The sequence below is a fragment of the Lonchura striata genome, chromosome 27, assembly GCF_046129695.1.
Source record: "Lonchura striata isolate bLonStr1 chromosome 27, bLonStr1.mat, whole genome shotgun sequence".
Taxonomy (NCBI): domain Eukaryota; kingdom Metazoa; phylum Chordata; class Aves; order Passeriformes; family Estrildidae; genus Lonchura; species Lonchura striata.
In genome coordinates this window covers 252,325-276,251 of record NC_134629.1, presented here as the reverse complement: position 1 = coordinate 276,251, position 23,927 = coordinate 252,325, and positions in this window count along the sequence as shown.

The following is a 23,927-nucleotide window of genomic DNA, read 5'->3' as shown; positions in this document are numbered from 1 at the left end:
ACTGTGGGAAGATTATGTTCCTGCACGGTGTGGGTGGAGGGAGGCAGAGATCTCTGACGCTTGCTCTTGGGGAAAGAGGTTCATTGGGGGTGTAGGAAGGTCTGAGCCTCGTGCTATCGTAGTACGAGGCCAGGCTTAAGAGGACGGGGGAGGGGAGAGACAAACGGTAGGAGAGGGGAAGCCTAGGAGGGGAGGAGGGGAGGAAGTCCCAAGAGGGGAGGACAGGGTCAAGAGGGGAGGAAGTCCAAGAGAGGGAGGAAGTCCAAGAGACCGCATGGCCCCTTGCAGCTCCCTTTTCAGGGGTTCCTAGATGGGCAGGGACAAGGCATGGGCCAATGGGGTTACAGATGCTGATGCATTAAAGGCAGGTACAGAGGTGCGGGTTGAGGCACAATCTTTTGGGGGGTGGCATGGAACAGTACATTTCACTCCAGGATTCATCCAAGGGCAGAAGTGACATCCGGCTAGCTGAGAGAACAATCATATCTATCTATCATCTGCAACACCCCACGAATTGCAAGCCAGGTGAGAGCCCCACTTGGCCAAGGCCAGCCAGAAATTTCAGGAATGGCACAGCCGGCCTGGTGCTCACAGAAGTGCAGACTTCAAGCTGGCCATGCACAGCTCCGTGTTTCTCCCAAAACTATCACTGCTGCAGAACCTGGGGTTCCCCAGTGCTGGGCTTTTTATCCCTACTGCATGGAGGATCACATAGCAGGGCAAAGGATGGATCCCATGTGGCATCCAACCTGCCCTGGTCCAGGCTGGGCACAGCCTGATGAAGGATGAGCACATCTCGCAGGGATATGCAAACCTCCCCTGAAAACCCAGTTCAGGCAGAGCCTGAGCTCTTTTGTGGCTCTAGGCAGGAAGATGCTCAGGATCTCCCAGAGAGGCTCAGCAGGCAGTAGGATTGTGCCTGGATCTCGCTCTGGACATGCCAGTGGCTCAAGTGAGAGCTGTGGGAATGATTTATAGTGCACCGAGAGGGGCCACAGTCCTGCAAGGCTCTTACCTCAGGAGCAAAGAGCAGCCTGCAGGGTGGGGAAGGCTGGAGCTGTAGCACTGTGTGCTCATCCCTCACCTTCATGGGGAGCTGCCCCCAGAGTTGCTATGTATCACTTTGATGGTTCTCCTGTTGGGTGTATTTTGGAGCAGCTCTTATCTGTGGCTTTTTATGGTGATCCCGAGGAAAGCAGCCATTTACCTGCTGTGATGAACTCAAAAGTAATACTAACTCTTCATTCCCTTTCATTTTATTTGGGTTGTTTTAGTCTCTTTGATTGGTTTGCAAGGGTTTGTTTCTCGGTTTTGTCTGTTTTGGTTTGAGTCTTTTGTTTGCTTTTTCATAAGACTCAGGTGAAGTTGGCATAGCCAAAGTCAAGAGAATGTACACCAGGCTTGACTTTCCAGAAATTACTTTTGGCTGGGTTTAACTGCATTCTCCAGGCTCAGGATCACCAGTACATTTGCAGGATTTGCTCTGCAACATCAGCTTGCCCAGACTCTGCTCGGTGATTCACAAATGGAGAAGACAATGGATATTGTGCCAAGCTTCCTTTCAAACAGCCAAAACTGCAATGGCATGAGAGAAAAAAAGAAAAAAACAGAGACTATATTCACCAATTAGAGCAGAAGCAGTGTCCCACCATCTTGCCCTCCACTCTTATTAATTTTGTACTTTGAGAGGCAAACCTGGGCCTAAAGCTTCCATCTCTCAGTTCCTGATGCCATTTGACTCCAGCCTGGACTCCCACTGATCACACTGCCTCCTGTCCACGTGGGCCGGGGATGCTCACCCAGGAAAGAGGAGTCCCTGGGGAGGCCTGCAGGACTGCAAGGGTGCCATAAGAAAGATTGGGACAGGGTGTTCCACAGGGCCTGTGGCAACAGGACAAGGGGGACGGCTTTCAGCTGCAGGAGGCTGATTGAAGTTGGATATGAGGAAGCTGATCTCTTCCACTGAGGGTGCCGAGGCACTGGCCCAGGCGGTGGATGCCCCATCCTTGGAAACAGGCCTCTGAGCACCATGGTCTGGGGGAATGTTGCTAAGCATGGAACCAAAGGCTCTCTAGCTCAATGGTCATGTCACAATCCATGTCCCATCTGGAACTGCCAGCAGCCAGCAAGCAGCACAACACAACCGCTGGCCCTGGGCTCAGCACATGCTGCACGCTGCTCCTGCTGCTCCTGTCAACCTTCTTGTTCCTGCCCCCGAGACCTAATCTCATCAGTCTCCAAAGCTGCCTAAGGCCTGGATTGTGTCATCCATCCCTGCAGGATGCTCACGTTTGTCCTGAGGAAGGTACGGTGCCATTCCATGGAGGTGGATCCCCCCAGCTGCCCGGGTGTGGGCTGGAGTTCTGGAGGGATAGGGTGGGACATGACCCCACTCTGAGGTTTTGCTACCTCTGCAGGCTTTGTCAGGCAGAGAGGACAAGATGGAGGTGGACAGACAGACTGATAGAGAGGAGAAGATGGAAGTGGAGGGAGAAAAGAGAGGAGAGGAAGAGATGGAGGTGGACACAGAAATGGATACGGAGGAGGAGATAGAGGTGGATGGAGATGGACTGGAGAGGAAGAGATGGAGGTTGATGAGGATGAGGAGATGGACGTGGAAATGGAAGAGTACACCGAGGAGATGGACATTGATGAAAAAGATGAAGAGGAGGCCATGGTCCTGGGATGAAGAGTGATGCCAGCAGCAGGACAAGCATGTGGTCCCCACAGGCACAGTGGGTTCCCTGCGGCCAGGCTGGGGCAGGGCTGGGCTGGGTGATCCCTGCTCAGGCACGTGGTACCCAGTGCCTTGGGTTCTGGTGGCCATGCCCAGCCTGTCCTGTGCTTGCTTGGGGCCACACAAGCCCCATGGCAGTGCCTGGGGCCCAGCCCCCAGACCCAGCCAGCCTCAGCTCTGGCAGCAGAGTCCCGCTGTGCCAGCCTGGGGACACACGGAAGAGCCCTCTGTGCCTGACTGGAGTGACCATGGCACCTGCTTTTCTTCCCGGACTGATGGAGATCCCGGACAGAAATGGCACCCTTTTGTACATAGATTTTAGAGTTTGTGGTTGTTTTTGGCATATAGGTTTTAAGCTTCATTTTGTCTTCTGTAAATACATTTCAAATATTGTTGTTAGATATGTTCTTAGGTATATACATTCTATAAATTGTTGTTATTACAAAATATTCTTACAAAAGTAAATGGGTTCTGTGTTTTCATTGCTTTTCTTATGTAAATAAACAACCTTGGGTTTTCACACCCCAGTTCTCTTTCCATTTGCTTCCGGCACAGGCGGTATTGGCAAAGTTGTGTTTTCCACTTGCTCCCGGTTCCCAGGGCTGGAGGTTCAATGGGGAGCTGGCAGAGCCACCCCAGCAGTGGTTGACCCACTCAGAGGGTTCCGCTGACAGAGGTCACTGTCTCCTTGCAGTCTCTCTGGACACACTGGGGAGCTGCAGGGGCGAATCCCAGCGTGCCCTGTCCCATGGGATCCCATGTTGGGACTCAATGTCCCAGCCAGGGTGAGCACTGGTTGTGGCCCTGGGCTCAGCATGGCAGGCCTGGTGCTCACAGCAGTGCAGACTTCAAGCTGGCCATGCACAGCTCCGTGTTTCTCCCAAAACTATCACTGCTGCAGAACCTGGGGTTCCCCAGTGCTGGGCTTTTTATCCCTACTGCATGGAGGATCACATGGCAGGGCAAAGGATGGATCCCATGTGGCATCCAACCTGCCCTGGACCAGGCTGGGCACAGCCTGATAAGAATGAGCACATCTCACAGGGATATGGAAACCTCCCCTGAAAACCCAGTTCAGGCAGAGCCTGAGCTCTTTTGTGGCTCTAGGCAGGAAGATGCTCAGGATCTCCCAGAGAGGCTCAGCAGGCAGTAGGATTGTGCCTGGATCTCGCTCTCGAGATGCCAGTGGCTCAAGTGAGAGCTGTGGGAATGATTTATAATGCACCGAGAGGGGCCACAGTCCTGCAAGGCTCTTACCTCAGGAGCAAAGAGCAGCCTGCAGGGTGGGGAAGGCTGGAGCTGTACCACTGTGTGCTCATCCCTCACCTTCATGGGGAGCTGCCCCCAGACTTGCTATGTATCACTTTGATGGTTCTCCTGTTGGGTGTATTTTGGAGCAGCTCTTATCTGTGGCTTTTTATGGTGATCCCGTGGAAAGCAGCCATTTACCTGCTGTGATGAACTCAAAAGTAATACTAACTCTTCATTCCCTTTCATTTTATTTGGGTTGTTTTAGTCTCTTTGTTTGATTGGTTTGCATGGGTTCGTTTGTTTCTGGGTTTTGTCTGTTCTGGTTTGAGTGTTTTATTTGCTTTTTCATAAGACTCAGGTGAAGTTGGCATAGCCAAAGTCAAGAGAATGTACACCAGGCTTGACTTTCCAGAAATTACTTTTGGCTGGGTTTAACTGCATTCTCCAGGCTCAGGATCACCAGTACATTTGCAGGTTTTGCTCTGCAACATCAGCTTGCCCAGACTCTGCTCGGTGTTTCACAAATGGAGAAGACAATGGATATTGTGCCAAGCTTCCTTTCAAACAGCCAAAACTGCAAGAGCATGAGAGAAAAAAAGAAAAAAACAGAGACTATATTCACCAATTAGAGCAGAAGCAGTGTCCCACCATCTTGCCCTCCACTCTTATTAATTTTGTACTTTGAGAGGCAAACCTGGGCCTAAAGCTTCCGTCTCTCAGTTCCTGATGCCATTTGACTCCAGCCTGGACTCCCCCTGATCACACTGCCTGCTGTCCACGTGGGGCTGGGGATGCTCAGCCAGGAAAGAGGAGTCCCTGGGGAGGCCTCACTGCAGCTCTGCAGGACTGCAAGGGTTCCACAAGAAAGACAGGGACAGGGTGTTCCACAGGGCCTGTGGCAACAGGACAAGGGGGACGGCTTTCAGCTGCAGGAGGCTGATTGAAGTTGCATGTGAGGAAGCTGATCTCTTCCACTGAGGGTGCCGAGGCACTGGCCCAGGCGGTGGATGCCCCATCCTTGGGGACAGGCCTCTGAGCACCATGGTCTGGGGGAACGTTGCTAAGCATGGAACCAAAGGCTCTCTAGCTCAATGGTCATGTCACAATCCATGTCCCATCTGGAACTGCCAGCAGCCAGCAAGCAGCACAACAGAGACATTGACCCTGGGCTCAGCACTCCCTACACGCTGCTCCTGCTGCTCCTGTCACCCTTCTTGTTCCTGCCCCCAAGACCTCATCTCATCAGTCTCAAAAGCTGCCTAAGGCCTGGATTGTGTCATCCATCCCTGCAGGATGCTCACGTTTGTCCTGAGGAAGGTACGGTGCCATTCCATGGAGGTGGATCCCCCCAGCTGCCCGGGTGTGGGCTGGAGTTCTGGGGGGATGGGGTGGGACAGGGACCCCACTCTGAGGTTTTGCTACCTCTGCAGGCTGTGTCAGGCAGAGGGGACAAGATGGAGGTGGACAGACAGACTGATAGAGAGGAGAAGATGGAAGTGGAGGGAGAAAAGAGAGGAGAGGAAGAGATGGAGGTGGACACAGAAATGGATACGGAGGAGGAGATAGAGGTGGATGGAGATGGACTGGAGAGGAAGAGATGGAGGTTGATGAGGATGAGGAGATGGACGTGGAAATGGAAGAGTACACCGAGGAGATGGACATTGATGAAAAAGATGAAGAGGAGGCCATGGTCCTGGGATGAAGAGTGATGCCAGCAGCAGGACAAGCATGTGGTCCCCACAGGCACAGTGGGTTCCCTGCGGCCAGGCTGGGGCAGGGCTGGGCTGGGTGATCCCTGCTCAGGCACGTGGTACCCAGTGCCTTGGGTTCTGGTGGCCATGCCCAGCCTGTCCTGTGCTTGCTTGGGGCCACACAAGCCCCATGGCAGTGCCTGGGGCCCAGCCCCCAGACCCAGCCAGCCTCAGCTCTGGCAGCAGAGTCCCGCTGTGCCAGCCTGGGGACACACGGAAGAGCCCTCTGTGCCTGACTGGAGTGACCATGGCACCTGCTTTTCTTCCCGGACTGATGGAGATCCCGGACAGAAATGGCACCCTTTTGTACATAGATTTTAGAGTTTGTGGTTGTTTTTGGCATATAGGTTTTAAGCTTCATTTTGTCTTCTGTAAATACATTTCAAATATTGTTGTTAGATATGTTCTTAGGTATATACATTCTATAAATTGTTGTTATTACAAAATATTCTTACAAAAGTAAATGGGTTCTGTGTTTTCATTGCTTTTCTTATGTAAATAAACAACCTTGGGTTTTCACACCCCAGTTCTCTTTCCATTTGCTTCCGGCACAGGCGGTATTGGCAAAGTTGTGTTTTCCACTTGCTCCCGGTTCCCAGGGCTGGAGGTTCAATGGGGAGCTGGCAGAGCCACCCCAGCAGTGGTTGACCCACTCAGAGGGTTCCGCTGACAGAGGTCACTGTCTCCTTGCAGTCTCTCTGGACACACTGGGGAGCTGCAGGGGCGAATCCCAGCGTGCCCTGTCCCATGGGATCCCATGTTGGGACTCAATGTCCCAGCCAGGGTGAGCACTGGTTGTGGCCCTGGGCTCAGCATGGCAGGCCTGGTGCTCACAGCAGTGCAGACTTCAAGCTGGCCATGCACAGCTCCGTGTTTCTCCCAAAACTATCACTGCTGCAGAACCTGGGGTTCCCCAGTGCTGGGCTTTTTATCCCTACTGCATGGAGGATCACATGGCAGGGCAAAGGATGGATCCCATGTGGCATCCAACCTGCCCTGGACCAGGCTGGGCACAGCCTGATAAGAATGAGCACATCTCACAGGGATATGGAAACCTCCCCTGAAAACCCAGTTCAGGCAGAGCCTGAGCTCTTTTGTGGCTCTAGGCAGGAAGATGCTCAGGATCTCCCAGAGAGGCTCAGCAGGCAGTAGGATTGTGCCTGGATCTCGCTCTCGAGATGCCAGTGGCTCAAGTGAGAGCTGTGGGAATGATTTATAATGCACCGAGAGGGGCCACAGTCCTGCAAGGCTCTTACCTCAGGAGCAAAGAGCAGCCTGCAGGGTGGGGAAGGCTGGAGCTGTACCACTGTGTGCTCATCCCTCACCTTCATGGGGAGCTGCCCCCAGACTTGCTATGTATCACTTTGATGGTTCTCCTGTTGGGTGTATTTTGGAGCAGCTCTTATCTGTGGCTTTTTATGGTGATCCCGTGGAAAGCAGCCATTTACCTGCTGTGATGAACTCAAAAGTAATACTAACTCTTCATTCCCTTTCGTTTTATTTGGGTTGTTTTAGTCTCTTTGTTTGATTGGTTTGCATGGGTTCGTTTGTTTCTGGGTTTTGTCTGTTCTGGTTTGAGTGTTTTATTTGCTTTTTCATAAGACTCAGGTGAAGTTGGCATAGCCAAAGTCAAGAGAATGTACACCAGGCTTGACTTTCCAGAAATTACTTTTGGCTGGGTTTAACTGCATTCTCCAGGCTCAGGATCACCAGTACATTTGCAGGTTTTGCTCTGCAACATCAGCTTGCCCAGACTCTGCTCGGTGTTTCACAAATGGAGAAGACAATGGATATTGTGCCAAGCTTCCTTTCAAACAGCCAAAACTGCAAGAGCATGAGAGAAAAAAAGAAAAAAACAGAGACTATATTCACCAATTAGAGCAGAAGCAGTGTCCCACCATCTTGCCCTCCACTCTTATTAATTTTGTACTTTGAGAGGCAAACCTGGGCCTAAAGCTTCCGTCTCTCAGTTCCTGATGCCATTTGACTCCAGCCTGGACTCCCACTGATCACACTGCCTGCTGTCCACGTGGGGCTGGGGATGCTCAGCCAGGAAAGAGGAGTCCCTGGGGAGGCCTCACTGCAGCTCTGCAGGACTGCAAGGGTTCCACAAGAAAGACAGGGACAGGGTGTTCCACAGGGCCTGTGGCAACAGGACAAGGGGGACGGCTTTCAGCTGCAGGAGGCTGATTGAAGTTGCATGTGAGGAAGCTGATCTCTTCCACTGAGGGTGCCGAGGCACTGGCCCAGGCGGTGGATGCCCCATCCTTGGAAACAGGGCTCTGAGCACCATGGTCTGGGGGAACATTGCTAAGCATGGAACCAAAGGCTCTCTAGCTCAATGGTCATGTCACAATCCATGTCCCATCTGGAACTGCCAGCAGCCAGCAAGCAGCACAACAGAGACATTGACCCTGGGCTCAGCACTCCCTGCACGCTGCTCCTGCTGCTCCTGTCACCCTTCTTGTTCCTGCCCCCAAGACCTCATCTCATCAGTCTCAAAAGCTGCCTAAGGCCTGGATTGTGTCATCCATCCCTGCAGGATGCTCACGTTTGTCCTGAGGAAGGTACGGTGCCATTCCATGGAGGTGGATCCCCCCAGCTGCCCGGGTGTGGGCTGGAGTTCTGGGGGGATGGGGTGGGACAGGGACCCCACTCTGAGGTTTTGCTACCTCTGCAGGCTGTGTCAGGCAGAGGGGACAAGATGGAGATGGACAGACAGACTGATAGAGAGGAGAAGATGCAAGTGGAGGGAGAAAAGAGAGGAGAGGAAGAGATGGAGGTGGACACAGAAATGGATACGGAGGAGGAGATGGAGGTGGATGAGGATGAGGAGATGGACGTGGAAATGGAAGAGTACACCAAGGAGATGGACATTGATGAAGAAGATGAAGAGGAGGCCATGGTCCTGGGATGAAGAGCGATGCCAGCAGCTTGACAGACATGTGGTCCCCGCCGCAGCCCGCTGCCTTAGTTCTGCCAACCTCCAACCTCCGCGGGTTGCTGCGCTCACTTTTCTTCGGCAAGGCATCACTCCCGCTCCAGCTCCTGGCCCCGGCCACGTCCACACCTGCCGTTCGGGTTCCTCCTGAACACCGAGGTCTTCACTGCTCCAGTGGACTCTTGCAAACAAACAGTGATGCGAAAAGTATTTTTCCTCCCGTTGGGAACGGCTCAATTTGGAGTTTGGAGACTTTTGCTCTGTTCTACCTGATTCTCGTTCACAAAAAGTGAATTTGGGATCCCAGTCCCGTTGCCATAAAGCAATCTGGACCTCAATTTCCAGCACCTCAATGCTATTAGTGTCTATGGGAGGTACAGGCATTTCAGAAGCAGAGATGGGAACGGGAAAATTTGTGAGAACTAGAGAGTTAGGCTCACTAGAGAGAAGTGAGGGTTCATATTCCTTATTCTTCTCCCGAGCTGTCCGTATCCCTTCCACCGCCCTCTTTTCTGCCTGACACATTAACAATTCGTTATGAACCACTCTCCAAAGTTTACTCATTTTCTTGCCTGGTTTGTCATCATCTAACACTAATTCCCACAACTTATCCCTATATCTTCTCCATTCTGAAAGTTCATGAACACTATGGGGATTAATAAAAAAGCCGTAAGTGAAGAGAGCCTGACAGAGGAATGGTTGAACGACAAGAGACATGATACTGTAAAATTAATCCAAATAGGGAGGGCTACGTGACTGCTGCAAAGTTCGCATGACCCTGAAGAGTAGATGGTGTGCAGAAAGCAGGATATTGAAACTGCTTGGTATGTAGAAATAGATAGAGAAGAACAAAGAAGTACTAAGCTGTTCTAACTGCAAGGCCAGCAGGACAGGCAAGTATCATTCACAAAGATACTTTTAAGATAATAGTACAAGTCACATAGCAACCAATCATGAGCTCGGCTTTTGCAATATGTATGAGCTAATTAACAAACATATATAAACTGTGTAATCTGTCACAATAAACTGAGACTTGATGATCATGATATCATGAGTCTTGTCTCCCACGGCACCCTCCAACTGGCGCCCGAAAGCAGGGACCTGATCCGAGCCTAAGGCGAGAGGGGTGCTGCGTTGGGGTTCGGGTCCTGCGGCTGGAAGGACGGCGAAAATAAAGAGAAGAGGCGAAATGCTCTGCTCCGCACCCTGAGTGACCGTAGAAGCGGGCTCAGCCGATACGTGCTGCTGAAGCCTGAAGGAGCCAGCAACGGTACCGACGTAATCATGGAAAGGCAAGCAGCATATGATTTGTTTAGTACTTCTCTTAGAAAAAGGCAGATTAGGGGGATTGACTTAGATAAGGATCTCCCTTCACTATTGCATCATGCTGAGTCTTATGGCTTTTTCATTAACCCCCATAGTGTTCATGAACTTTCAGAATGGAGAAGATATGGGGATAAGTTGTGGGAATTAGTGTTAGATGAGGGTGTAAGAGAAGGGTGACCTTTTTGTTCAATGCAGCTGCAGATGGCAGATTTGTTTCAAGGATATAATGTAAGGAAGTTTGTTTTTACAGCGGTAATAGGCAATAGGCTGTGAATTGCTGATAACACGCATTCCTAAGCTTTTACAGCAGTAGTAGGCAATAGGCTTTGCATTGCTTAACTGATAACACGCATTTCTAAGATAACACATATTCTTGAGACTGTGAGAATCCCCAGATCAAAGGACACCTGTGAGGAAGACAACCAGCCTTCATCCCACGACCACCAGGAGGCAGAAAACGACCACCTAGCAACAGAATGCGACTGCGCAGAAGAAGCGAGTGAACTAAGGAAGAAGATAAAAAGAGCGAACTAGGGGACCAGAAGGGCGGCAGTTTGGTGGAGCGGTAGCTCCCCTCTGTCACCGCAGCGCTGCTTTGCTTTGCTCTCATATACTCTATTAAATGAATTAAATAAATTCTGTTAATCGGATCAGATGACCTCTTGTGTTCAATCATAACAAGGGTAAACCAGGCAAGAAAATGAGTAAACTTTGGAGAGTGGTTCATAACGAATTGTTAATGTGTCAGGCAGAAAAGAGGGAGGTGGAAGTGATACAGACGACTCGGGAGAAAAACAAGGAATGTAAACCCTCGCTTCTCTCCAGTGAGCCAAACCCTCCAGTTCTCACAAATTTTCCCGTTCCCATCTCTGCTTCTGAAATGCCTGTACCTCCCATAGACACTAGTAGCATTGAGGTGCTGGAAATTGAGGTCCAAATTGCTTTATGGCAACGGGACTGGGATCCCAAATTCACTTTTTGTGAATGGGAATCAGGTAGAACGGAGCAGGCGCGGGGCCAGACAGAGCGGGGCCGGCCCAGCACCGAGCCGGAGGCGAGCCCGGGGCGGAGCGGACATCAGCCGAGAGACGGAAGGCTCCTTGTTGCCGAGCAGCAGCGCAAGGGGGGAGAGGGGCGTTCCTGGGGCTCAGCCGCGCTGGAGTCGGAGCAGGCGGGGCGCGGCCGTGGCGGGGGTGTCTCTTCTCCCATCCACAAGGTGACGCAACAAGGACGGGAGCGAGGCGGCGCCGCCCCTCATCTCCCCGCAGCGCCCAGCAATGGCGGCGGAGATGGCGGCACAGTCCTGGTTGCCATGGCAGCGACAACGCCGAGAGCAGCAGCGCCGCCGATGGCGGGATCGCAACACTACAGCAAAAACTTCAACAGCATCTTCCCAATTTCTTACAAGAGTCAGAGACATAATGAAAAAGTACAGCAGTACCGAGTGTTTTCCAAGATACCAAGAAGGATGAACATTATATGAATCAATGTTATTTCAAATATGATATGGATAAAAATCACTATATAAAGATAGAAATGTTAGTAATTATTTAATTACCAAAAATGTCTCTGAAAACAAAGAGTTGAGAAAATGTCATCTGATGGAATTTTAATATTGAGTTTGTAATCTCTGTCTTTGGGTTTTTATAGATAATAATATAATGATTTTTAAGTTTTATAGATAATACAATAAATTGTGATTGTTAAGTTTTTGTAGGTAATGATAAGTAGTGATTGTTACTAATGTTATATGAGTGCTTTAAAAGGATTGTCTTAAACTATTTTAAACATTTCTTGTTAATAGGTTGATCATAAAATGTGAGTTGTCTGATTTTTGTGATAAGAATTATTATTAAGGTATTAAGGTATTAAGGTGTTGTTATAGTATTTACAGTCAGTTTTCATATGTTTTATTGTCTCTTTAGGTGATTGATTACAAGATGTTTTTTCAGGATCCTGTGTTTTTGATTTTTTAACTACTCATGTGTTTTCTTTATCCAATCTTTTATGCAGCTGCAATTCATCTTCCTTTAAAAATTCATTGTCCAAATTTTAATTCAAAATTTCAGACTTCAAATTTTCAGATTTCTGAAGAAAGGGTTTGTTGTATTTAGAGAATTTTTGTCTTGAAAGAGATTTTAGACAGGTTCAATTATTTGATAGTTTGATAAATTTTTAATAATAAGGTTTTTTACTTATAACTGTTATTTCTAGGACTTTTGTTTTATAATGTGTTAAAACATGTCCTCCAATTAGAGTTTGAGCTCTGGCCAAGCTCTGGCTCTACGTGGATGGTGTGATTGACCCAAGTGTTTTCTGCATCAAAAAGTATTCAAGTCCTTTTGGCTTAACAATTTGACCATATAGGGCAGTTGAGCCTCAAAAAGAGTTTTGGAGAGACATGATCCAGACATGTTTTATCCAAATCTCTGTTGTTTTAAGGTTTATCAGCTGCTTCAGACTCTGAGATGACAATTTGATAGTGTAGCACTTGGTAAATATGATTTTATATGTAATATTAATTGTGTATTATCTGATTGATTTTTATTTGTTGTTAGTTTCTTTACTATATGCATTGTTTTGTTCTTGATGTTTTTTCATGTTTATAACAAAGATGTTGATATTTCCATTTCTTCATGAAAATTTTAGGAAACAGAATTGAGAGAGGACCCTCCAGTCCCTGTGGGGGGTGTTGAGTTTGTTTGTGTTTTACCAGGTGCAGAATCTGGATAGATTTCAGTGAAGAATGTTAAACTTACCAATTTCAAGAGAACACTAATCTCTCCACAAGTAAATCAGAGGATGCACAGCAAAAGTGGATTGTGCAAAGATTTGTGTTTCACCCACAGAAGATTGTAGACTTTGGGTTTTTTCATAAGTGTGTTTTTAATTACGTTATAGACTTTTTTACTAAGTTTTAATGAGTTTTAGTAATGCCTGTGATTTTTCTGTTCATTTTGCCATTGCTTTTCAATGGCAAAAGAAAAAGAGGGACAATCAATTAGATAATCAAAAGCATAACATTAAGTTTATCATAAATATAGTTTGTATTTAGAATTAAGTTTGTTCCTTTCATGTTAAACAGAACAATCAAAAATATGAGAAATATGAAGTGGAGTGCACTTCTGTAATACTAACCTCATTTTTCACCCCATGAGTTGCTTAAGTGCAAGCTCTCACACAATTGAAAATCCTAGCCTACTGGACAAAAAGGTAAATTAGTATTCCATCTAAAATATTAAGTGAGCTTCCCACAAATATAGGTAGTATCTGTCATGCAGTTCTGCAAAATAGAGCAGCTGCCACTAATTTACTTCTTCTAGCCCAAGGTCATAGTTGCAAAAAATTTGAAAGAATGTGCAGTATAAACTTATCTAATCACTCTACATCTATCCATAAGCAAATACGAAAATTAACCGAGCTAACTCAACAATTAAAAGTAGAGGACGGATTGACTTTAGAAGGATAGCTAAAGAGATTGGGGTTCGGACCATGGTTAAGAGACATTGGTAGGATTTTGTATTGGAGATCAAAACAATTGGTAGTGTTAATAATGTTTCTGTAGGAACATTAGGAAATTTCTAACATTTCCTCCTCAGTGTGTAATCTAGTTTATGTGAAATTCTTGAAAAAATTATGTACCTCTTTTGTTCAGATGATACTTGATGTTCAGATATAATTGGCTAAAGCAAAGCATCTGGATATCCTGAGGGTGTTTCCATTCTATTCTCACTAGATAGGCATTACTTCCTGTAGGGCAAAAATGCTCCAAAATAATTTGTCCTTATGCAAGTCAACAAGTATTTACCGAACCAGAAACAACCCATCCGCACAAGAGAAGACATAGCTAGAAGAGATTTGGAAGAGAAGGAGCATACAGCTGTAGAAATTGTGGGAACTCAAAATGTTTCTCAAACATTTTTAGAGGTTCCAGGCCGTGGTCAGACGCAGTCTGGACCCTAGCAGGCAGCTGGATTTAGCTGTGATTTCGAGTTTGAACCATGGAATGAATTACCAACTTTGAAGGTGGAACAAGCAGTCACAAAGTGCTAGATAGTATAGTAAATGTAGTCACAAAGTAGAGGGAAATATATTTTGGTAGTGTACAGGGGGGTTTTAGTGCATGTACAGGGGGGTTTTTACTTTGTACATGGGGGTCAGAAGTTCTAAGATGGAGGAAAGTGGGCTGAACCCATCCTTCTTCTTTCTTCTTCCTTACCTCCATGTTCTTGGTGATGTTGGCACTCACAGATTGGTTTAGAATAGAAAAACACTTGGTAACGTAGGTAATAGGTATTGGGGAATAATTGTAAACATGTTATATGTAATATATCTTATAAAAGATAGCAGCAGCCCTGGGCGGGGAGAGAGGAGAAGAAGACACCGGACAGTCAGGGTGTCAGGAGTGTGTGCCTCTCTGCCTGGGCCGCTGACCAAAGGGCCGCAGCCCGAGAACTTAATCTGTTAGATAACTAGCAATAAAACATCTTGAGACCGAACAAGAAGAGACTGTGGAGTTTTCCTTTGGGAACACGGGTTGGAGGAGACGCTCTACCACCACACGAGAACCCCAGCCAAACCCGGGGTTCTCACAACTGGCGTCCCTGTGGGTGGGCACCAGCAAGAAGACCAAAAAGAAACATCAAACAACCTCCAACCTGCATCAGCGGAGAAAAAAAAAAAAAAAAAAGAGAGAAGAGCAGAGCACACACTCGCCGCAAATTCCAAGACGAGAGGGAGCGGACAGCTCGAGATAAGAACCTGACCTTCACCGAAACAACTCGTCTCGGGGACTTTCCAGGGAGGAGACGACCCAGAAGCGCGCCTGGGATCTCTCACCTGTGACCTGCTGGACGGTGATCAGTGCCATCTCCGGACTGACCTCGAGCCGACACAGCTTTTGGTGAGAACGGTCAAAATTAAGAACATGGGGGGGGAATTCTCCCAAGAGGAAAAAGAAATAGTATCTACTTTCCAGGGCATCATCTCTGCCCATCCGGTAGAGATTGCTCAAAAGGAGTTGAAAGATTTATTATTATGGGTGCGGTGTAACTTCCCACACTCAGATCCAGATTTATTGTATGAGCCAAATTTTTGGCAGGAAATTAACAAGCAATTATATTATCAGGCTATAAAAAATAATAAGCTTGCCGCAAAACTTTTATCTTCAGCAAGAACAGTTTTAGAGTCACTCTCACAACGCAGCAGCTCAAGCCAGGCAGCTACGGCTCCTGGTGACAAACAGGAGGGGGGACAGTCCGGCCAGCAGCTTGGGACAGATCCTCTCACCACAGACACAGGACAGGCAGGATTGCTTTCTGTGGAAAATCAGGGAGATGATACCCCATCGCGTCCCGTGTCCCCGGATTCTCACTGTTCCTCAGTTTCCCAAGAGTCCCTAAGCTCCTCCGACGCAGAAATTCCCCAGACGGAGGCGGGCGAGCCAGGCACAGCCGCGACCCTCAGTGGGAGGAAGGCATTGCCCAAGTCCAAACCCACGGTGGGGGGGGCAGCGGCGGCGGCAGCAGCTCCGGTGGGGGAAGGTGCGAACGTGAGTGCAGAGCAGGGGGAGGAGGGAGAGGAAAGCGCCTCCACATCTGCGCAGGCTGGGAGTTCAAAACAGCCCGCGCAGAAGGCGAGGCCGGGGGGAGCGGCGGGGGCGGGACGGATCGGGGCGAAAGCGGGGGGTGCTAGTGCGACGGTGGTACGCTCGGAGCGCCCGGTGACGCGTTCAATGTCGAGAATCCCTGAGGCCGCAGAAGCGGCCGCCCAAAGGGCGTGGGAACTTAGCTCCCTGACCGCGGCAGCCAGGGCTGCTGAGGAAGCGGCAGAGGGACAGCGGGAGGCGTTCCTCGCTGCAGCTCAGGCAGCGGGCATGCGCGCGAAGGTCGAGCAAAACCCGACAGCCACAGGTGGAGGGGATTTCTCACCTTTCGAACGCGCGGGACGGGCACACAGGGGGCGGAGCCGGCGCGCGCAGGCTGTGGGTGCTGGCATGGAGCCAGGAGACGGGCAAAGTGAGACGGAAACATCAGGGTTGGAATGGGAACAGGAAGGTGATTGCGTCAGCCTTGGGGGGGACGGCAGTGGCTCTGATTCGGAGGCGGTGCGGGGCGGAGCGAGGCCAAAGCATAGCCAGGGTCGGAGCAGGAGCGTTCACTCCCCTGAGATGACGCAGGCAGGGATGGGGCGTGGCCAGGAGGTAAACATTCCTCAGGGCACGGTTCCATCATCGTTCCCATGGCAACAGACGGCCCAAGCCCACGGCCAATCCCTGTCTGCTTCTGACATGACCGAATTAGAACAGTTGTTACAACAAGAGTCAGTTTCATCAACTGCAGGGATTGCAAACGTGAATCAGTTGTTAGGAGAAATGCTCAAAGGTTTATCGGGAATTAGTGCGGGATTTGCAAATGTAAATCAGTTGACAGAAGAGGTGTTAAAATGTTTGTCAGAAGTGCAGATTGAAGAGCAGAGTGCGGTTCCGACCTCAGCTGGTCAGGCGGCAGCGCCATCTAGCGGCGGAATCACAACATTGCAACAGGCTTCGCAGAACTTGTCCGGTCGAGGCACTGCGCCACCCAGTGGTGGGACTGTAACATTGCAGGACTTTTTTCCAGTTTCTTATAAGAAAAAATCCAGGGTGAAAAAAGTCACATCTGCACGGCAGCAGGAACCTCCACTGACACCGGAACAGTGCGGGACTCAGGACACTTCTGCTGAGGCGCAGCAACGGGAGGAAACGATACGCATCACCGCTTCGGAGGGTGTCCCAGCTTGGACAATTCCAAAATCAAAGTCTGCCAAACTTCCGGGGCAGGGAGAGTCAATTTTAATATCAAAGGGGGTTGTTGAATTTCTTTTACGATATTTAAGCACAGCCTTGGAGTCACAGCCAGAACTGTTGGTTCATCTTCCAAAAATTTTCCAAATAATGCAAGGCAGTCGTGTGTTCTCCTCCACAGCAGATGCTTCACTTTTCTCCAGAGGCTTCCAGCCTTCATCTTCGCAGATGCTGCAGACGCCATTGGTATCGGTGAGTGCTGCTGCACCAGAACTGCAGCCACAACAGATGACTCCACTCTACAGGCAAGTACCCACTGAATTTACAGCTTTGCAGAGCGCAAAAGTGGACTGGCAGGACATTCGAGCAGAGTTGGAGAAAGAGAAAGGTTTATTGCAGGGCTCGGGAAATATAATGATGCCAGTGAACTATGACGCTCAGGGCCAAAACCCGAGATGGGAACGCCTGGACCGTGGAGCAATCAAAGATTTAGCTAAGGCCATTCGGGACAATGGGTTGTCATCACCATATTTCAAGCAAATGTTAAAAAGTATTTTTGGAATGTATGATTTAACACCGTATGATCTTAAATATCTTGCGACATCAGTTCTTACAGACACCCAAGCTCTCGTGTGGCAGAAGGCATGGAGGAGATCCCTGGAGGAGCTGAGAGCCAGATACCAGGGCGGGCCGAATGCGAACCTCACCATGGCGCAGCTTGCTGGTGATCCTCCTGAGGACGATCCAACTCAACAGGCGGTGAGGCTCCCGTGTCACGTGCTCAGCGACATCAAAGAGGCAGCACGGAGGGCGATTCTTCAAATTGCTCCAGCGGGGGTCCAGGACACAATCTACACCGAGATCAAACAAGGTCCTGCAGAGCCGTTTTCTTCATTCGTGGATCGTCTTTCTCAGGCGGTGGAGCAGCAGGTGAGCGAGGAGGGAGCAAAACCACACCTGATCAAAAGCCTCGCGTTCTCCAATGCCAATCCGGAGTGCAGACGGATCATCAGCATGATGCCGCACCAGGCCACTTTGGCAGACATGATCGAGGCGTGCAGCAAGGTGGGGACACCACAACATGTTGCTTCCATCATGGAGGAACACTTGGGGGATCAAATTGAAAAATGTGTTAGGGAAGCTCTTGCAAATTATACAAAGAGCAACCCTAATGCAGAGAGACGGTGCTTTGGGTGTGGGGCACAAGGACATATTAAAAGGAACTGCCCACAACTTTCAAAGCCCAACAAGCCACCAGACCTTTGCCCTCGGTGCAGGAGAGGGAAACATCTCGCAAGTGAGTATCACTCACAGACAGATGTGGATGGGAAACTTCTTCCTATTCCGGGAAACGGGAAAAAGAGCAGAAATGGCTTCAATCTAGGAGGCATGGGCTTTGTTTCAGGACCTGAAAATGAGGGGTCAGAAAATAAATTGAGGCATTATATTCCCATTTCCTATCAGGTGCAATAAATAAATAAATTAATAAATAATGACATTCAGTTTGCCCTGTATTTGTTAAGAATGGTGATTAATGAACTAAATCTATAGATTAAAGACTATGGCAGTTTGAAATACACTCCATTAATTTAGAGAATGGGTGGAAAATATTCTTAGTCCCAGCACCTGCTGTTGAATTCCCCTGCTTTTCTGTGATTTTACTATAACACTTTCCAATTTTACAAAAGTGAAGCAGACAGACAGAAGATATTGTCAAAAGCCCAAGGCAAATAAACTGGAAAAATAGTAAGAAAATTTTATATGAATTTCTGTAATAGCAAAGGAAATATTAAGGCAATGTTATTAAATTAAGAGACAACTATGAAAAGAAAAGTAAAAAGTGGAACAGCCTCCCTTTTAAACAAATATCCAAAATGCCCACTGAATCCTAAGTGGTGAAGTCTTTCGTGTTGCTTCCACACAAAATATGGAATATGAATCAATCTTAATTTATGGAGTAGATTAATTACATATTTTTAATGTGAATCAGATCTCTTGGTTTCTGCACTTCTAAAAGTCACCTTTACTGGCTCCATATGAGAGCTCAGTGCCAAGACCACCCAGCGACTTTACTTTGAAGGATGCAAGAAACTGTAGAGTCTTAAATTCTCGTGCAAATGCTGAGTCTCAATTTCCTAACTTAAAGAATAGGAAGATGGAAACTCATAGCACATTGCAATAAAAACACCCTTTGCACCTAGAAGAGAAAAAGTCACTTGTGAGGTTCCCTTCTGTATTTCCCTGTTTCTCTAGGATGTCTCAAAAAGTGAACAAAATATAAAGACAATTATCACAAATCCAGCTCAGGGCATTATGTAGGTACCTGAGAAGCTGTATCATTAAATCCCTTCTGCTGTTTAGGAAGGGAAAGACCTAAAATGGGAAAGAAGGCCAGTACCATGTTAAGCTACTTAAGAGGTCAAAAAAAATCTGACTGCAGCCAGCAATGTCTGGATTTTTCCTTTGGCTCAGAGAACAAGCTGTACATCATCCAGTAAATGTGTACTCTACAAGGGGTCAGAGGAAAAAACATCTGCCCATACTGGGCAGCTGCTTCAGTCCACTCTTCTTGCCAAATTCCTAAAAGTGCCCAGAAGCATCTAGGCTGATGGATCAGGTCTCCTGCCTCTTCCTGGGCTGGTGGGTTCATGTCTACCCCAGACCCTTGTGCATTAAATGTGATATGTAATATGTAGAGAGAAGGGGCAAAGCACTCATGAACCATTTGTTTGTCCTTCTCCTGACAAGGCCACAACTATTTTTTATCCCGTTTAGAAGGGTATTGTGGAAACTGTGGAGAGAGAGAGAGAGAGAGAGAGAGAGAGAGAGAGAGAGCGAGCTCCTCACCCCTTTCCTGGCTGCCTCAAGTACACACACTTGAAAATCCAATATGTTCCAACCTTACCCTGAAGAGAATTTGTCTACTTGCAAGGAAGGAGATAAAAGTCTCAGCTCAATGGAGAACATGAAACTAGCTTTTTCAATAGAAAAGCCAGCAGATCAGGAAGTGGTGAAACATCCCTGGAGAGCATGGCAGCATAGGAAATGTACGTGGCAATGGGAGGGGTAGTTGCATTAACTCTTCCTGACCCATGTTTTTCCCATGAATGTATATTAAAATATGTACATAGATTTGTGTCTGTATATTTATTGGTCAACAAAGCCACAAAAAATTACAGTATTTGTCAGTAACAACACAGATGGACTTTCAAATAATCAGCTCTTCTAAGAATCATATTGTAAGTGTGGGAAAACCTTTTTCACTTTCATCTACCTGTCATTCTACTGCATCTGGGGCTCATTCCTGGCAGGGTAATACAAACAAATATAAAAAGGAATCCTGTGATGTATTAAGCATGCTGAACTTTACAATCATCTGTATTCATAACATTCTTGGTGTTTCACTATGGTGTAGTGAAGTATAGAAGTAATCTGCAAAAGGGATGGGGCTGATTTCTCTATTTTTATTTCTTTTGAATGTGCTATCTACTAACCTGACTTTACTAAAAGAATTTAGATTGGAGCGGGCCTAGGTATCTGGCTAATACACTGGCTTCCTGCCTTCATCTTAAGCTTTTTTCTTTCTGGTAGGCATAGAAAAACTCAGTAGTCTGGTTAAAAATGAAGACGTCGTGACACCTAGTGGTGAATTAAACACCAATAATTTCTCTTTCCCTTAGGATCTGCGAGTGTTTTAGGCATGTTGTCTTTGGTCAGACTGCAACAAGAGAGAGGTGGGTATTACCCTCATGGCTCCGGACACCCAAGCAACTCCTCATTTCTATGCAGTCCCTGGCAATGTGTGTGTGTGTGTGTGTGTGTGTGTGTCTCTCTGTGTGTGTGTGTGTGTGTGTGTGTGTGTGTGTCTCTGTGTGTGTGTGTTTGTGTGTCTTGTTGCATCAGATTCTGTGTGTCTCCACAGAAGGTGGCATTGTCAAAGCCCTTGTGCAGCCCCTTATTGAACGCGATATTAGGATATATTTAATAGTCATTTATACTGAGATCACTTCAAGTGTCTTGACTTTGGAGACAAAGGGAGCATGGCAGAATCCTGGCATAAGACCAGCTGGAAATTTCAGATCCATTTTCTTGTCAAGTACTTATTCATCAAGGCTGTTTTCAGATGGTGACTCAAAAATTGATTGTATGGCATGCTACAAATTCATGGTAGGCTGCTTAAAGTGACTCAGTTACTGGCAAATTCTTTGGCTTTTGAAGATTTCTCAGAGTCTGCCTTGGTCAGCAGCAGTCAAAAAGTACATACTGGCTGTTACCAGCTGGCTGATACCATAACAAGAAGTCACACTGAAAAGCAGTAAACCAGTCTAGATATGTGCAAAAAAATTATAGATTCTTTCCAAACAGTGGCAAGCCTTGGAGATTTTTTAATTTATTTTTTTAGGGAAGCGGAACAATGCGCAGTTGTGCTCGCAGTAACTAGGCTGCAATCACCAAGTGGCCAGTTTTCTTGGCTTGTTTAGCTAACTGGCTGGGGAGTGACCATTTTTTATCACAAGAATGAGCTTCAATGCAAAAAAATTTCAAGTGAAAACATCACTGTAGGTTGTTCGGGAATCTGAGTGCATGCTTCTTTGCATCTGTAAGGGCAGTGAGCAGTGCAGCCTCACAACTTCATGTCCATATTTGTGCATGCTATATCAAGCACACTTTCCACTGCCTTCAATGAGACAAACTCCTTCCTCCTCCTCTGTCATGCAGAAGAGATGCATGACAAAATTGCATGTTGTAACTGAGAAATGGAAACGAAATTATTTGAATATACAAGGTTTGCTTCATCTAAAGATTTATTTTACCACACGTATTAGAACCTGACTTCCTCACTTTGCTGTCTTGGGTATAATTAACACTTATACCACCAGAGTGTCTGGATATAAGGCAAGTGAATATAAAAACATCCATTCTGTCCAAAATGTTCCAGTTTCTATCCCTTGAATCATCAGTATGTGACTTGTTCTGTGCCAATATTAATAACCATTGCTCATGTCTTTCAAAAAACTCAAACTATTTAAAAATTAATTCTGTTTACAGTGCCTTCTAGAGGAAGTATTTTGTAGAAGTGAATAACTCAAACTGACTAGTGGCTACCCACAAAATATGACTATCCAGCAACAAAATGAATCATTTAGAACTTAGTTGGCAAGGGATGGACATCTTGTTGAACAAAATGTAAAGTGGAGATCAGATACAGCAACAGGCACCCCTGGGTTCTTTTTCCACTATACCATACATTTCCTATGCTGCTCTGACAAAAGCAGGTTTAGCCTTTGTCATCCCAATTCCCACTGTTGGCTTTTTTTGCACAGAGCTGCAAGCTGTGGGAGTGACATTCAGCTGTCACTCCTTGAAACTCCCATAGCCATGAGCTGGAGGCCATGGATTATATTTTGACTTTGGTTTACCCTCTAAAAAAGGGAGATGGCCACCAACTGGTGTGTGACAAGGTTGTTTGAAGTTGCTGGTGTGGGCCAAAGGCTAGTATTTCTTCAGTTTTCATTGAAGAGAAACAATACATAATAGAAAGGCAACACTAATGCTGGCAGCTCTGTACCCTGAAATAGGTAATGCAGTCATGGACAGAACCAGTGCAGGCAGAGTTTTTGACGTGCTGAATTGAAAATGTGACTTTGGTCCATAGATCCAGCAACAATGATGTATTTGGTCATTCTTATGCCAGGTAGGACAATCTGCTGCAGTCTGTGTTATGTGGGTACATATCCTAGAACCTCTTCTGTGGGAACCCCAGGTTTGGTCTGGGGTCTCGTGTGCTGGTAAAGTCTCTCCTCCAACCCGTGCTTCCAAAGAAAAGCCCCGCAGCCTCTTGTTGTTCGGCCTCAAGGCAGTTTCTTGTGAGTTATCTAAAAGATTGTCTTCTCGGGTTGCGGCTGTTTGGTCAGCAGCCCAGGCAGAGAGACACACACACCCTGACATCCTCTCTGTCTGCTGTCTTCTTCTTCTCTCCCCCAGCCCAGGGCTGCTGCTATCTTTTATATGATACATTATGTATTACATGTTTATACTTTTCCCCCAATACCTACTACCTATATTACAAAGTGCTTTTCTACTCTAAACCAATCTGTGAGTGCCAACATCACCAAGAACATGGAGGCAAGGAAGAAGAAGGAAGAAGAACAGGATCAGCCCACTTTCCTCCATCTTAGAACTTCTTGGAACTTAGAACCATGTGCAAAATAAAAACCCCCTTGTACAGGTGCTAAAACCCCCCTGTACAATACTAAAAAAATTTTCCCTCTGTTTTGTAACTACGTTTACTGTACTATCTAACCCTTTGTGACTGCTTGTTCCACCTTCAAAGTTGGTAACTCATTCCATGGCTCAAACTCAAAATCACAGCTGTTTCCAGCTTCCTGCCAAGGTCTAAAATACTCCTGACCAAGGCCTGGAACCTCTAAAAATGTCTGAGAGACATTTTGAGTTCCAGCACTCTTCTAGCTCTTGCTTTTGCATTTTCATGATTCTCCTTCTGACAGATAGGACACAGAACTGTAAGGTAGAAAGCAGCTGCCAGAGACACCCTGAGGAGTAAATTTGTAGGTGATATTCACTCGCATAGGAGTTGGAATGCTCAGCTGTCTGTATTGAGTGCAGCTGAGACGTGGACAATGAATCCCCAGTGTATCACACTCACTTGCATGGCTCAGTCTGTAATTGCAGAATTACAGAATGGTTAGGATGAAAAGAAATCTCTAGAGTTTATGTAATCTAACCCCCCTGGTCAAAGCAGGCTCAACTGCAACAGGTTGCTCAGGACAATACTCAACTGGGTTTGAATATCTTCAAGGACAGAGACTCACAACCTCACAGGGCAACCTATGAAAATCCTGAATCATCCTTCAGTTAAAAAAAAAATAGCTTTCTGGTGTTCAAACAAAATCTCTTGCATTTCAGTTTGTGCTCATTGCCTCTTGTCCTTCCACTGGATACCACTGAGAAGAGTCTGGCTCTATTTTCTTTACACCCACTATATCAGGTCTCTATCCATGCTATTAAGAATTCCCTCTACTCCTACTCTTACCAAAGTCAAACAATCCCAGCCCTCAGCCTTTCCTACTATGTCAGATGCTCCAATCCATTTGTGATTTTTGTGCTGCTTCCCTG